Source organism: Pieris brassicae, unplaced genomic scaffold, assembly GCF_905147105.1.
Source record: "Pieris brassicae unplaced genomic scaffold, ilPieBrab1.1, whole genome shotgun sequence".
Taxonomy (NCBI): Eukaryota; Metazoa; Arthropoda; class Insecta; order Lepidoptera; family Pieridae; genus Pieris; species Pieris brassicae.
This window is the reverse complement of record NW_025576057.1, coordinates 1-15,597: the sequence shown is the minus strand read 5'-3', so window position 1 is coordinate 15,597 and position 15,597 is coordinate 1. Positions and strand designations below refer to the sequence as shown.

The following is a 15,597-nucleotide window of genomic DNA, read 5'->3' as shown; positions in this document are numbered from 1 at the left end:
AAAATTTATTTAAAACTGTTTTAATATAAGCACTTTGATCTAACATTATCATATCATCGCAACGAGTTATTTTAATTCCAAGAAATAATTTAATTTCATGTAAATCTGTCATTTTAAATTTACTCATTAAATATATTTTAAAACTGTTTATTGTATTTACATTAGCACTCACTATTACCAAATCATCAACATAAAGTACCACATATATATTTTTCTGTATATCTCCTTTATTTAGTATATAAATACATCTATCTACTGATGAATTCTGAAAACCCTCCCGCCTAAGAGACTGTTCAAAAATTTCAAACCAGTATCTAGCGGCTTGCTTTAGCCCATATAATGCTTTATTTAATTTACACACATAACCATTTTTGCAAGACTGGAACTTTTTTCTGGAACTTTCATATATATTTCTTCCTGTAGTACCCCATTTAGAAATGCAGTTTTTACGTCCATGTGATGTACAAGTAAATTATATTGATTAGCAAAAGCAATAATAAATCTAAAACTAGCTATTCTTGCAACAGGTGCAAAAGTCTCATTATAGTCTATGAGATATTCCTGGCTAAAAGCCCTAGCAACGAGTCGAGCTTTATAGCGTAAAGGCTTTCCGAATTCATCATTTTTTATATTAAACATCCATTTGCAATCTATAATATTTTTGTTATCTGGCCGTGGTACTAAAGTCCATGTTTTATTTAAAAATAGAGAATTTAATTGCACCTTCCCAATGAACTCTATCGTCTCGTGTTTTAATCTCTTGAAACGAATTTGGTATTTTACACAAAATTGAACTAGCACACATAAGGTTATCATCGATTTCTTTATAAGAAATAGGGGGACGACTTTAAGCCTATCACTCCTACGTGGTTCAATACAACTGGTTGTGTCCTCATTATTTACGACCACTGAAAGATCATCAGAATGTGCATTTGGTTGTTCAAATTCGACGATGTCATGGTTAGTTTTGCGAATTTTCTGAGGAACTTCATAATCATCAGATTTACAGGTATCTGATTTATATCTGTCAGTTTTTTGAGACTTTATTGACTTTGAAATGTTGTCAATGTTAACATTATCATGAGAATTTACTATATTCTCTTCAGGTCGCAACGCAGGCCTGGATTGAAGTAATTTGTCTCATCTACTATGACATCTCTGACAGTAATAAATTTTTCGCATTTAGGATTCCAAACTTTATAACCGTTTGGTTCGTATCCCACAAGAATACCTTTCCATGACTTAACATCGAATTTTGTCTTATATAACTTATCATGCACATAAACTGTTGAACCAAAAAAATTTAAATATTTTATTTGTGGTTTTTTGTTATGCCACATTTACGAATTCAATCATCATGTAAGTAATTTATATATTATTTAACATTGTACATTATAGTATGAAGTTGTAATAATTTTAAGCAGCATTATTTTCTTTAGGTGACATAATTGGTGAATAATATTGTAATTGAAAAGGATATTTCTCTTTAAATGTACAAGCTGTGTGTGATGCAGAAATAAAATATATTAATGTTGTTCCCCATGGCCTGGTGCCGCTCATGATGCAACAACTTTTGTAAACTCAGTTCTACAAGTTAATTCAAATTTATTGATAAGAAGGTAGAACTTGATAAATGTGCCAACTAAATTAACAGGTATATTTGTTTATAGCTTAATATCGTACAGGTCTACTGAGAAATCACTGGATGGTTGTTAATAGTGCTTACTCAAATATACCTTATTCATTAACACCATTTCTCTGACTGACCAGAGATATGATGAAGTACACATTAAGAATAGGAATACTATAGAGAGGTAAATATATAGTATAATTTAGAGTATTAATAATTATACTATGTCAAAAAGTTGCAAGATATGTGACCCAAATGAAACATGATGTAAGGTTAAAATATTTGTCTTTCGGAAAATTTGGAGTATGGAAATGTTGCTTTAACATTGTATTTATTACTAGCTTAAGTTCAAGCTATTGTTATTGCCACAGCTGTTATGCAAAATATTTGTAAGGATTATAATTTGTAGATATACCGGCAGAAGTTTTAGTTCCAACACTTGATACAGTTTCAAGTCAAGAAGTTAATGAAGGAAATCAAGACGTAACTGAAAGAACAAGCTTCATTTATTATTTTGGAAAATTAATATATTCTTCTTAATTCTAGCAGAAACAAACATGTTGTATTTAAATGTCCTTTTGTACATATAAAATACTAGTACTTATTTTTCTTAGAAGAAAGTTAGTTAAAATTTTAATAAGTTATGTCGTTAATCTACCTATAAAATTAAATTATTATTTATCATAACCATGTAATGTAATGAAATATTAGGAAAAATAAATAAAACATAACATAATATAAAATTTATTTCATTATACTCTTATATATTACTAATATGTAATCCAATGTTATAAACAAATGTTATAAATGTAAACCAATGAAAATGTTAAAACCATCAACTTCAACTTCAACGAACATTAAAAAAACAGAACTGGTACAATTGGTTCAGGCTTTGTATAGTTATGCGCTTACCTACACATTCTGCGATTCATTTTTTATATTATAGATGACACTGATGACAAAGGCACTCTTCTCGGTTGCTGGAATGAGAGATAAGTTTCATTAGGTTAGAAAATTATGGGTCCCGAAACTAAGAGCCTTCTGAAAGCGGTCACCACGTTCGAGTAGTCCACAGGAAAACAAATATGATGCCAAACTCATTGCCGTTAATAATTTTTCCTAACGTTTTAAATATGATAGCAAACGATGGAAAGCCATTAAATAAATTGACCAGGAAACCGTGTAAGCCTTCGCCCCATCGCCAAAGTTCTTTAGTAATTTTAGTAAGATGAGGAAATTGAATTGAATCACTATACATTTCTTAACAAAAGTCAACCGATTTAATTTAATTTATAGGTTGGTCTGACGCACGATACCATTGTAAGTCCGGTAAAACTATCGATGGTTAAAATATTTACTCTCTAGACCCTTCGTGTAAAACCAGCCATATTCTGCTGCTGGACAGGCAGAGGTAGGCACGTAAGCCATCTAATTGTGCGAGATTTTGAAAAATTTGTTTATTATTATCATATTAACAGATTTAAGTTCTACATTTTATTATATACCCAAGAATTTACAAGAATTTCATTACTCTTTTCAGTATTTACAATAAATCCTTTAGCTTCAAGAAGTGTTCTAGCGTCCTGAATATTTTGTAAACATTCAGTGTAGCTGGAGGACATAAACTTAATATTTCTTGTGTTAGCTTCTAATATTAATTTAATTATTCTAAATTCTAAACATTTTTATGAAACATATTCTTAAGAATCTTGCTACAAGTGCGCATGTGCAATAGTTACTCATTTGACTCGTTCGGTTGTTTACGAGTTGTTACGAATTGACTCGACCATTTTCCCGAAGTGGGATGGTCGAGTCGGAGGAGGGAGTTGTGATTATAAAAGAGGTTGTGACACATGCGCAGGGGCCACTTTCGCTTCCGACCGCCGACCCGTGCGGATGTCTGCTCCAGTGCTCTCTCCGTGTGAGTCATCAGTGCTGTAGTGCCATCTCGCTCGCTCCGTGTGAGTCATCGCCGCTTGCCAGTGCGCACGCGCTGTCCGACCGCTGCCTTGCTGCCTGCTGCCCTCTCATTGGTCAGTCCGATCGCTGCCTTGCTGCCTGCCGCCCTCTCATTGGTCGCTTCGCTTCAATTTATGAACGCGGGTTTACCTGCGGCCCTCAGATAGCCACCTAACGGTGCCAAACGGTTATCTGTCGGTTAACGCCTTGTGCGGGAGTGTTTTTGTTGTAATTTATAGATTGTTCGAATTTGCTTTGTTCAGTCTCTGAATATAGTTTACTTTTAGGAACATCGCTGACCAAGAAAAAGGTATTTTATAACCTTTTATCCACGATAATAGAGTTGTATCACAAGTAATAAGTGAATAACATTCTTTGATAAACTACCAGTGAGCGCGAGGTGGCGCGCGCGGCGCTGGACTCGACTGCCTATAGTAGGCTGTGAGCAAGCTCCTTCATCCTGGATTCCCCTTTTGCCTATGATTAAATTCTTTTTGACCTTCTTTGTCCTTTTCTGATTTTGATGCGAGCTTGTAGTCAACTAATCGCTTACTGAATAGGTACTTGTATACCTATGTTCCTTGAAGTTGTTCTTTTAGATCTTTTAAGGCTATATAGAATAAAGTTGTGTCGTGTGACTGAGTCTTGGTATTGTGTGTCACATTGGAATCCGTATCCATAAGTAATTTTAATAGGTACATATTTCTTGTTTCCGCAGACAAGAACACTGTGAGTGGCCTCTGCTAAACAAGAAGTAGCTGTAGCATTTGGTTTCATTTGAAACCTGCGTCCTATATTAATCCTGTTTGAGATTGCGGTCTTTTCCTCTGGGTTCAAATTGGGTGCATTGATTAGAATACTTAGATAAAAGTTGTAAAGTGTAAGCTTACTGCAAGATCAAACTGTATGTCTTCACCTGGAGTATTAGACTTTGATGGATCTTCTCCCGATACCTGCAGCAGTTCATTGTCTCATCCAGCGACAAGTGGTCGTTAGGGCGGCGGCCGTGCGTTACCTGTTACGCGACGCTTTTGGTTATGTACGCCTTCGTTCGAGGATACATTACAACTGGATTTACACACGTGTAGTTACAATTTCAATCAAATGAAAACTGAGGGTAGTATTAAAGTCTCAAAGCTCAATGTATAATAAAACTTCACTTACAGGTAAGTCATATTGACGATTTTGTGTTGTACTTTGCCAAAACATGGTAGGGAAAATACTCAAAATGCGGTATACCATCAAAAGAAGATTCTTCCTTATCCTTGCATAGGTTCCCTCTTCCGTCCGAGAATGGGCCTCTGAAGTAAGTAGATCGGTTAATCTTTCCAATATGGACCGTCGATATTTGAGGTTTTAGAGGGGCGGGGAGGGGGTTGACGGCTACTTCGGAGCTTTTATATATACTCTAGGGGTAGGGCAGACAAGACCATGTGGATAGTGGGGTGCTCTGATTCGGTTTTGGGTACTTTTTTGATATTAAAAAAGTACAGGATAATACAGAATTAGATAATACAGAAAGTTACAAACAATGAAAAAAATATTTTCAGCTATAAATTTCATTTTAAAATCCACAACAGACCTTATGCAATCCAACTTTTTCAAAATTCCAGTAAGCAATTTTTTTTTTTTTTTTACTAATGATTTATTATTTTATAACCTGACCTGAAATAACATAAATCAAAACTTACTTTAACTCATCCGAGTAAGGATTAAGCCTTCTGCCAGATGACCTAGTAAGTCTGGGCATCGCAGCAAATTCCTCGCCAGGACTAGTCAGCCCACTAGGACCAGCAACCGGTTCGTCAAGGATCGGCGCAGAAGAGGAGGCCGTGACAAGCGGCTAATTTGAGTCCAACACTTGCACTTCACTTAACTCTTCAAACAATGGGCTTCGGAGACGCCATGGTAGTCAAACGTTGTAAGTTTATAGGAGTACGTAAAACGATTTCTACTGCAAGGGTGACAAACGATGACTGGACGCCATTAAACAAAATGAATGGCTTAAAAACAAATTTAGTGATCACCAAAAAGTATCGATACCCGAGTAGTATCGATATTTTCAATAACTTTTGTACTATCTACAAAACAAATATGGGCATTTAAACCGATGATCCATATTAGAAAGTTTAATGTCGATACCAGAGTAGTATCGATACTTTGAAAATTTTCGGAACCCTACACTAAGTGATTGACGTTTGACATCAATTATTTGTCAAATATATTTTGTAATTGCGTGTTGTTACTTACCAATTTGTGTGAAAAGTTTTAATAAATGTATCTCATGAACCGTAAGTTTGCGCAACCTAAATCTTTGCAAAACTCTTTCTTTTAGTGAGTACTATCTACAAAAAAATGGGCATTTAAATCGACGGTCCATATTGGAAAGATTATCCAAAACAGCTTCACTATTAACTATGTCTAATGAAAACTTTATTTTTAGTGTTAAAGTTTGGGCTAAATTTTGTTTTCCTAATGGTGATGGGACATCCATTGAATCATTAAAAACAGTGAATGCCCAGCATAGGATACTATGTGAAAATCATTTGAATGAATCTTCATTTACCAGCAGCGATAGGAAAAGACTTAACAAGTTAGATTAAGAGTGAATAGAGGAGGATATAGACCAATTAAAAAACAAACATTGTAGTCCATATAGAGCAAGTTATGACATCCAAGTGAGTATTTACATTCATATTCTACCTAAGTCAAATAGACAAATTTTTATAGTCATGCTTTTTTACATAGAGGTAGGTAGGCAGTACATTTCTGACACACATCTAGGTGATATATGGATGATTAAAAGTTTTCTATTTTCTCCATCCACTTATTGGATTTGTTATCTTTTTCGAATTTTTTATTCAATTATTTTTGTATATTTTCCAGGAACCATCAACTAGCAAAGGTATTTTGTAGGACTTGGACGTGAAAAAGTTCAGTGAACTTACACCTCAAAAGCAAACGCTGTCTAAGAGATGCAGAAAAAATCTATCTGAAATAGTGAGGCTCTGAAAAAAGTTTCAAGGTGATAAAAACTCCAAAAGATCTATATCAAACGAACCTAGCAATGAAATATTAAAAAGCACATTAAATAATTCATTTTCTTTACTATTACAAAGCCAACTGAAAAACTTTATAAGAAAATTAACTGGAATGAGATGGACACTGGATGATAAAGTGAACGTCTTGAGCATCTATAAGAAATCAAACTTTTGTTTTATATTATTGATTAGGTTATTTTGAAAGAAAATATTTTTTTAACTGGATTATTATACATAATTATAAGTTTATAATAATACAAATAGTTTTAATCCGGTATAAAAAATTGGTTTCTTTCAATGTGTAAAAGCTATGTTAACCAAAGACAATACTAGGTTATTTTGTCAGCTCTCTCAAGGCATTATTGAACAAAATTCCAATGGTATGTGGAATCAACAGCCCAGTAATACAGACAGTAAAAGAAATCACAAAAGACCAAGATGTCAATGATAATTTATGTAAAATGGCTTTTGATGAAATGTCAATAAGAAAAAATCTGACATATAACGTAAAACTCAATGCTAAGGCCGTACTACTGTGATAGCAAACCATAGTCGAACTTTCATGGTTATCGGTGTTCGAAAATGCTGGAAACAGCCAATAGCATTTTACTTCTCAGGAGATTGTGACACAGCAGACAAGTCAGCAGCTCTTGTCGAGGAGGTAACCACTTCTTTAGAATATTATACAAAATGTGGTTGAATATTAATTTTTACAAATTTACATTGGCTTGTTTGCTTGAGTGCATGTTTAAAGATTAAATTTTTTTTTAAACGGTATTTCCAATTTACACTAGATATACAAATAAACAGAAAACTAAACATAGGTTGGTATAATAATTTAAATTAATTGAACAGCGGAAAGATATTAAAACTTTTTTATGACTTATTTATCCATTGAACCATGACCATCCATTGACTTATTTATCCGCTAGTGGCCTTTGGCAATTATTTCCCTGCATCAAGTAGTTGTTAGTATTGCCTTATTGCCTAATTAAAATAACTAATAATTGATGTACCTCTGCTGTACCGATATTTATTTTCTTATTGCCGCTTGACCTGTGATTGGTTAAAATTGTTTTGAGAATAAGATCATAACCTTCCATTGCAGGTACAGTAAAGTGGAGCCACATAGAGGAGTTTTATAATAAAGATCGCGAGAATCCCAACCGTGTTTGCTCCAGCTTTAACCCAGCACCACTTACAACCAGTACAGAATGGCAAACAGAAAATCAAAGAGCGCCTAGCAGATCAAATTTTAAGCCATTCGGTTGCAGTTGGAATATTTGCCAAAGTAAGTTTCAAAATTTTATTGAAAAGTACTTCCGTCCGCGATGGCCTCCTAAACTACTTAACCGATTTTAAATTAAATTGGCACACCGTGAGCGGTCTGGTCCAACTTAAGAGATAGGGTAGCTTAGATCTTTAATTATAGTCGCAATTTTATTTTATTGCAAATTATTTGTCTATAATTAATTGACAGTCACAATTATTCGACTGAATTGAGTAAGTGATCAATAGATGGCACTGCTATGGTAAACCGACAAACGTGTCATATAAGCTACAATTCAATATCATGATTACCACGTGTTATTGAGGCTAAAGTATGAACTTTTTTAATTTTTGGTGTTAGCCAACCACGTGTTACTTAGACCGAAGTGTAAATCAAATTCAAATCTAAAACCACATTCTATGGCAGCTAGTAATTATATAATTTATTTTACCTTCAGATGAATGATGACAAGACGCCCCTGGAACAACTGTCGCTGGACAAGCTTTTCGACTGAACGGAGATTCGACCGACAGGAAAGAGGTATAAACACTTATTATAATAATACTTGACATCTGTAATTGTGGATGTGATCCAAACCCCACGTCGGTCCAATTAAAAACTAGCTTAGGCAATTAGTAGCAGCGTTCAGCGTTTTTAATACGCTGAAATTATTATTCTTCGAAGACACTAAACCTAGCTGCGCAACTGAATATCCCTGTAACAGCCAGGTGGAACCTCCAACCTCCCAGGGAAATTAAGTGGCATCGCCGACTCAGCTACGCCTACGTCTGGCTATGCTCTCGGGGTGTAACTCCCATGATTTAGTTAATCGTTATGAAACGAATAACTGTATGTAGAAGAGAGTGCCTGCGTCTGGCTATGCTCTCGGAGTGTAACTCCCATGATTTAGTTAATCGTTATGAAACGAATAACTGTATGTAGAAGAGAGTGCCTGCGTCTGGCTATGCTCTCGGAGTGTAACTCCCATGATTTAGTTAATCGTTATGAAACGAATAACTGTATGTTGAAGAGAGTGCCTGCGTCTGGCTATGCTCTCGGAGTGTAACTCCCATGATTTAGTTAATCGTTATGAAACGAATAACTGTATGTAGAAGAGAGTGCCTGCGTCTGGCTATGCTCTCGGAGTGTAACTCCCATGATTTAGTTAATCGTTATGAAACGAATAACTGTATGTTGAAGAGAGTGCCTGCGTCTGGCTATGCTCTCGGAGTGTAACTCCCATGATTTAGTTAATCGTTATGAAACGAATAACTGTATGTAGAAGAGAGTGCCTGCGTCTGGCTATGCTCTCGGAGTGTAACTCCCATGATTTAGTTAATCGTTATGAAACGAATAACTGTATGTAGAAGAGAGTGCCTGCGTCTGGCTATGCTCTCGGAGTGTAACTCCCATGATTTAGTTAATCGTTATGAAACGAATAACTGTATGTTGAAGAGAGTGCCTGCGTCTGGCTATGCTCTCGGAGTGTAACTCCCATGATTTAGTTAATCGTTATGAAACGAATAACTGTATGTTGAAGAGAGTGCCTGCGTCTGGCTATGCTCTCGGAGTGTAACTCCCATGATTTAGTTAATCGTTATGAAACGAATAACTGTATGTTGAAGAGAGTGCCTGCGTCTGGCTATGCTCTCGGAGTGTAACTCCCATGATTTAGTTAATCGTTATGAAACGTATAACTGTATGTAGAAGAGAGTGCCTGCGTCTGGCTATGCTCTCGGAGTGTAACTCCCATGATTTAGTTAATCGTTATGAAACGAATAACTGTATGTAGAAGAGAGTGCCTGCGTCTGGCTATGCTCTCGGAGTGTAACTCCCATGATTTAGTTAATCGTTATGAAACGAATAACTGTATGTTGAAGAGAGTGCCTGCGTCTGGCTATGCTCTCGGAGTGTAACTCCCATGATTTAGTTAATCGTTATGAAACGAATAACTGTATGTAGAAGAGAGTGCCTACGTCTGGCTATGTATGCTCTCGGAGTGTAACTCCCATGATTTAGTTAATCGTTATGAAACGAATAACTGTATGTTGAAGAGAGTGCCTGCGTCTGGCTATGCTCTCGGAGTGTAACTCCCATGATTTAGTTAATCGTTATGAAACGAATAACTGTATGTTGAAGAGAGTGCCTGCGTCTGGCTGTGCTCTCGGAGTGTAACTCCCATGATTTAGTTAATCGTTATGAAACGAATAACTGTATGTAGAAAAGAGTGCCTGCGTCTGGCTATGCTCTCGGAGTGTAACTCCCATGATTTAGTTAATCGTTATGAAACGAATAACTGTATGTTGAAGAGAGTGCCTGCGTCTGGCTATGCTCTCGGAGTGTAACTCCCATGATTTAGTTAATCGTTATGAAACGAATAACTGTATGTTGAAGAGAGTGCCTGCGTCTGGCTATGCTCTCGGAGTGTAACTCCCATGATTTAGTTAATCGTTATGAAACGAATAACTGTATGTTGAAGAGAGTGCCTGCGTCTGGCTATGCTCTCGGAGTGTAACTCCCATGATTTAGTTAATCGTTATGAAACGAATAACTGTATGTAGAAGAGAGTGCCTGCGTCTGGCTATGCTCTCGGAGTGTAACTCCCATGATTTAGTTAATCGTTATGAAACGAATAACTGTATGTTGAAGAGAGTGCCTGCGTCTGGCTATGCTCTCGGAGTGTAACTCCCATGATTTAGTTAATCGTTATGAAACGAATAACTGTATGTTGAAGAGAGTGCCTGCGTCTGGCTATGCTCTCGGAGTGTAACTCCCATGATTTAGTTAATCGTTATGAAACGAATAACTGTATGTTGAAGAGAGTGCCTGCGTCTGGCTATGCTCTCGGAGTGTAACTCCCATGATTTAGTTAATCGTTATGAAACGAATAACTGTATGTAGAAGAGAGTGCCTACGTCTGGCTATGTATGCTCTCGGAGTGTAACTCCCATGATTTAGTTAATCGTTATGAAACGAATAACTGTATGTTGAAGAGAGTGCCTGCGTCTGGCTATGCTCTCGGAGTGTAACTCCCATGATTTAGTTAATCGTTATGAAACGAATAACTGTATGTAGAAGAGAGTGCCTGCGTCTGGCTATGCTCTCGGAGTGTAACTCCCATGATTTAGTTAATCGTTATGAAACGAATAACTGTATGTAGAAGAGAGTGCCTACGTCTGGCTATGTATGCTCTCGGAGTGTAACTCCCATGATTTAGTTAATCGTTATGAAACGAATAACTGTATGTTGAAGAGAGTGCCTGCGTCTGGCTATGCTCTCGGAGTGTAACTCCCATGATTTAGTTAATCGTTATGAAACGAATAACTGTATGTTGAAGAGAGTGCCTGCGTCTGGCTATGCTCTCGGAGTGTAACTCCCATGATTTAGTTAATCGTTATGAAACGAATAACTGTATGTTGAAGAGAGTGCCTGCGTCTGGCTATGCTCTCGGAGTGTAACTCCCATGATTTAGTTAATCGTTATGAAACGAATAACTGTATGTTGAAGAGAGTGCCTGCGTCTGGCTATGCTCTCGGAGTGTAACTCCCATGATTTAGTTAATCGTTATGAAACGAATAACTGTATGTTGAAGAGAGTGCCTGCGTCTGGCTATGCTCTCGGAGTGTAACTCCCATGATTTAGTTAATCGTTATGAAACGAATAACTGTATGTTGAAGAGAGTAACTACGTCTGGCTATGTATGCTCTCGGAGTGTAACTCCCATGATTTAGTTAATCGTTATAAAACGAATAACTGTATGTTGAAGAGAGTGCCTACGTCTGGCTATGTATGCTCTTGGAGTGTAACTCCCATGATTTAGTTAATCGTTATGAAACGAATAACTGTATGTTGAAGAGAGTGCCTGCGTCTGGCTATGCTCTCGGAGTGTAACTCCCATGATTTAGTTAATCGTTATGAAACGAATAACTGTATGTTGAAGAGAGTGCCTGCGTCTGGCTATGCTCTCGGAGTGTAACTCCCATGATTTAGTTAATCGTTATGAAACGAATAACTGTATGTTGAAGAGAGTGCCTGCGTCTGGCTATGCTCTCGGAGTGTAACTCCCATGATTTAGTTAATCGTTATGAAACGAATAACTGTATGTTGAAGAGAGTGCCTGCGTCTGGCTATGCTCTCGGAGTGTAACTCCCATGATTTAGTTAATCGTTATGAAACGAATAACTGTATGTTGAAGAGAGTAACTACGTCTGGCTATGTATGCTCTCGGAGTGTAACTCCCATGATTTAGTTAATCGTTATAAAACGAATAACTGTATGTTGAAGAGAGTGCCTACGTCTGGCTATGTATGCTCTTGGAGTGTAACTCCCATGATTTAGTTAATCGTTATGAAACGAATAACTGTATGTTGAAGAGAGTGCCTGCGTCTGGCTATGCTCTCGGAGTGTAACTCCCATGATTTAGTTAATCGTTATGAAACGAATAACTGTATGTAGAAGAGAGTGCCTGCGTCTGGCTATGCTCTCGGAGTGTAACTCCCATGATTTAGTTAATCGTTATGAAACGAATAACTGTATGTTGAAGAGAGTGCCTGCGTCTGGCTATGCTCTCGGAGTGTAACTCCCATGATTTAGTTAATCGTTATGAAACGAATAACTGTATGTTGAAGAGAGTGCCTGCGTCTGGCTATGCTCTCGGAGTGTAACTCCCATGATTTAGTTAATCGTTATGAAACGAATAACTGTATGTTGAAGAGAGTGCCTGCGTCTGGCTATGCTCTCGGAGTGTAACTCCCATGATTTAGTTAATCGTTATGAAACGAATAACTGTATGTTGAAGAGAGTGCCTGCGTCTGGCTATGCTCTCGGAGTGTAACTCCCATGATTTAGTTAATCCTTATGAAACGAATAACTGTATGTTGAAGAGAGTGCCTGCGTCTGGCTATGCTCTCGGAGTGTAACTCCCATGATTTAGTTAATCGTTATGAAACGAATAACTGTATGTTGAAGAGAGTGCCTGCGTCTGGCTATGCTCTCGGAGTGTAACTCCCATGATTTAGTTAATCGTTATGAAACGAATAACTGTATGTTGAAGAGAGTGCCTGCGTCTGGCTATGCTCTCGGAGTGTAACTCCCATGATTTAGTTAATCGTTATGAAACGAATAACTGTATGTAGAAGAGAGTGCCTGCGTCTGGCTATGCTCTCGGAGTGTAACTCCCATGATTTAGTTAATCGTTATGAAACGAATAACTGTATGTTGAAGAGAGTGCCTGCGTCTGGCTATGCTCTCGGAGTGTAACTCCCATGATTTAGTTAATCGTTATGAAACGAATAACTGTATGTTGAAGAGAGTGCCTGCGTCTGGCTATGCTCTCGGTGTGTAACTCCCATGATTTAGTTAATCGTTATGAAACGAATAACTGTATGTTGAAGAGAGTGCCTGCGTCTGGCTATGCTCTCGGAGTGTAACTCCCATGATTTAGTTAATCGTTATGAAACGAATAACTGTATGTTGAAGAGAGTGCCTGCGTCTGGCTATGCTCTCGGAGTGTAACTCCCATGATTTAGTTAATCGTTATGAAACGAATAACTGTATGTTGAAGAGAGTGCCTGCGTCTGGCTATGCTCTCGGAGTGTAACTCCCATGATTTAGTTAATCGTTATGAAACGAATAACTGTATGTTGAAGAGAGTGCCTGCGTCTGGCTATGCTCTCGGAGTGTAACTCCCATGATTTAGTTAATCGTTATGAAACGAATAACTGTATGTTGAAGAGAGTGGCTGCGTCTGGCTATGCTCTCGGAGTGTAACTCCCATGATTTAGTTAATCGTTATGAAACGAATAACTGTATGTAGAAGAGAGTGCCTGCGTCTGGCTATGCTCTCGGAGTGTAACTCCCATGATTTAGTTAATCGTTATGAAACGAATAACTGTATGTTGAAGAGAGTGCCTGCGTCTGGCTATGCTCTCGGAGTGTAACTCCCATGATTTAGTTAATCGTTATGAAACGAATAACTGTATGTAGAAGAGAGTGCCTGCGTCTGGCTATGCTCTCGGAGTGTAACTCCCATGATTTAGTTAATCGTTATGAAACGAATAACTGTATGTAGAAGAGAGTGCCTGCGTCTGGCTATGCTCTCGGAGTGTAACTCCCATGATTTAGTTAATCGTTATGAAACGAATAACTGTATGTAGAAGAGAGTGCCTGCGTCTGGCTATGCTCTCGGAGTGTAACTCCGATGATTTAGTTAATCGTTATGAAACGAATAACTGTATGTAGAAGAGAGTGCCTGCGTCTGGCTATGCTCTCGGAGTGTAACTCCCATGATTTAGTTAATCGTTATGAAACGAATAACTGTATGTAGAAGAGAGTGCCTGCGTCTGGCTATGCTCTCGGAGTGTAACTCCCATGATTTAGTTAATCGTTATGAAACGAATAACTGTATGTTGAAGAGAGTGCCTGCGTCTGGCTATGCTCTCGGAGTGTAACTCCCATGATTTAGTTAATCGTTATGAAACGAATAACTGTATGTTGAAGAGAGTGCCTGCGTCTGGCTATGCTCTCGGAGTGTAACTCCCATGATTTAGTTAATCGTTATGAAACGAATAACTGTATGTAGAAGAGAGTGCCTGCGTCTGGCTATGCTCTCGGAGTGTAACTCCCATGATTTAGTTAATCGTTATGAAACGAATAACTGTATGTAGAAGAGAGTGCCTGCGTCTGGCTATGCTCTCGGAGTGTAACTCCCATGATTTAGTTAATCGTTATGAAACGAATAACTGTATGTAGAAGAGAGTGCCTACGTCTGGCTATGTATGCTCTCGGAGTGTAACTCCCATGATTTAGTTAATCGTTATGAAACGAATAACTGTATGTAGAAGAGAGTGCCTGCGTCTGGCTATGCTCTCGGAGTGTAACTCCCATGATTTAGTTAATCGTTATGAAACGAATAACTGTATGTTGAAGAGAGTGCCTGCGTCTGGCTATGCTCTCGGAGTGTAACTCCCATGATTTAGTTAATCGTTATGAAACGAATAACTGTATGTTGAAGAGAGTGCCTGCGTCTGGCTATGCTCTCGGAGTGTAACTCCCATGATTTAGTTAATCGTTATGAAACGAATAACTGTATGTAAAAGAGAGTGCCTGCGTCTGGCTATGCTTCCGGAGTGTAACTCCCATGATTTAGTTAATCGTTATGAAACGAATAACTGTATGTAGAAGAGAGTGCCTACATCTGGCTATGTATGCTCTCGGAGTGTAACTCCCATGATTTAGTTAATCGTTATGAAACGAATAACTGTATGTAGAAGAGAGTGCCTACGTCTGGCTATGTATGCTCTCGGAGTGTAACTCCCATGATTTAGTTAATCGTTATGAAACGAATAACTGTATGTAGAAGAGAGTGCCTGCGTCTGGCTATGCTCTCGGAGTGTAACTCCCATGATTAAGTTAATCGTTATGAAACGAATAACTGTATGTAGAAGAGAGTGCCTACGTCTGGCTATGTATGCTCTCGGAGTGTAACTCCCATGATTTAGTTAATCGTTATGAAACGAATAACTGTATGTAGAAGAGAGTGCCTACGTCTGGCTATGTATGCTCTCGGAGTGTAACTCCCATGATTTAGTTAATCGTTATGAAACGAATAACTGTATGTAGAAGAGAGTGCCTACGTCTAGCTATGTATGCTCTCGGAGTGTAACTCCCATGATTTAGTTAATCGTTATGAAACGAAT

At 37.7% G+C, this 15,597-nt stretch overlaps 3 long non-coding RNA genes across 7 annotated transcripts; 2 read left to right on the top strand and 1 right to left on the bottom strand.

Annotated features, from left to right (window-relative positions):
• The first annotated feature begins 659 nt into the window (after positions 1-659).
• Positions 660-2,099, top strand: LOC123719425. Its single transcript, XR_006755487.1, has 3 exons — positions 660-1,359; positions 1,671-1,814; positions 2,040-2,099. It is a non-coding gene; the product is annotated as an uncharacterized LOC123719425 (long non-coding RNA).
• A 406-nt stretch (positions 2,100-2,505) lies between these two features.
• LOC123719424 lies at positions 2,506-5,767 on the bottom strand. Of its 3 annotated transcripts, none has more exons than XR_006755484.1 (4): positions 5,281-5,767; positions 4,754-4,890; positions 4,480-4,604; positions 2,506-2,610 (listed from the first exon to the last, which is right to left on the bottom strand). It is a non-coding gene; the product is annotated as an uncharacterized LOC123719424 (long non-coding RNA). The 3 variants fall into 3 exon arrangements; XR_006755485.1 differs by having other exon boundaries at positions 4,506-4,604; XR_006755486.1 differs by lacking the exon at positions 4,480-4,604.
• A 29-nt stretch (positions 5,768-5,796) lies between these two features.
• On the top strand, positions 5,797-8,536 carry LOC123719423. 3 transcript variants are annotated; one of them, XR_006755483.1, is made up of 6 exons: positions 5,797-5,880; positions 6,033-6,267; positions 6,476-6,614; positions 6,977-7,291; positions 7,739-7,921; positions 8,358-8,536. It is a non-coding gene; the product is annotated as an uncharacterized LOC123719423 (long non-coding RNA). The 3 variants fall into 3 exon arrangements; XR_006755481.1 differs by having other exon boundaries at positions 6,964-7,291; XR_006755482.1 differs by having other exon boundaries at positions 5,799-5,923; positions 6,964-7,291.
• Positions 8,537-15,597: the final 7,061 nt, after the last annotated feature.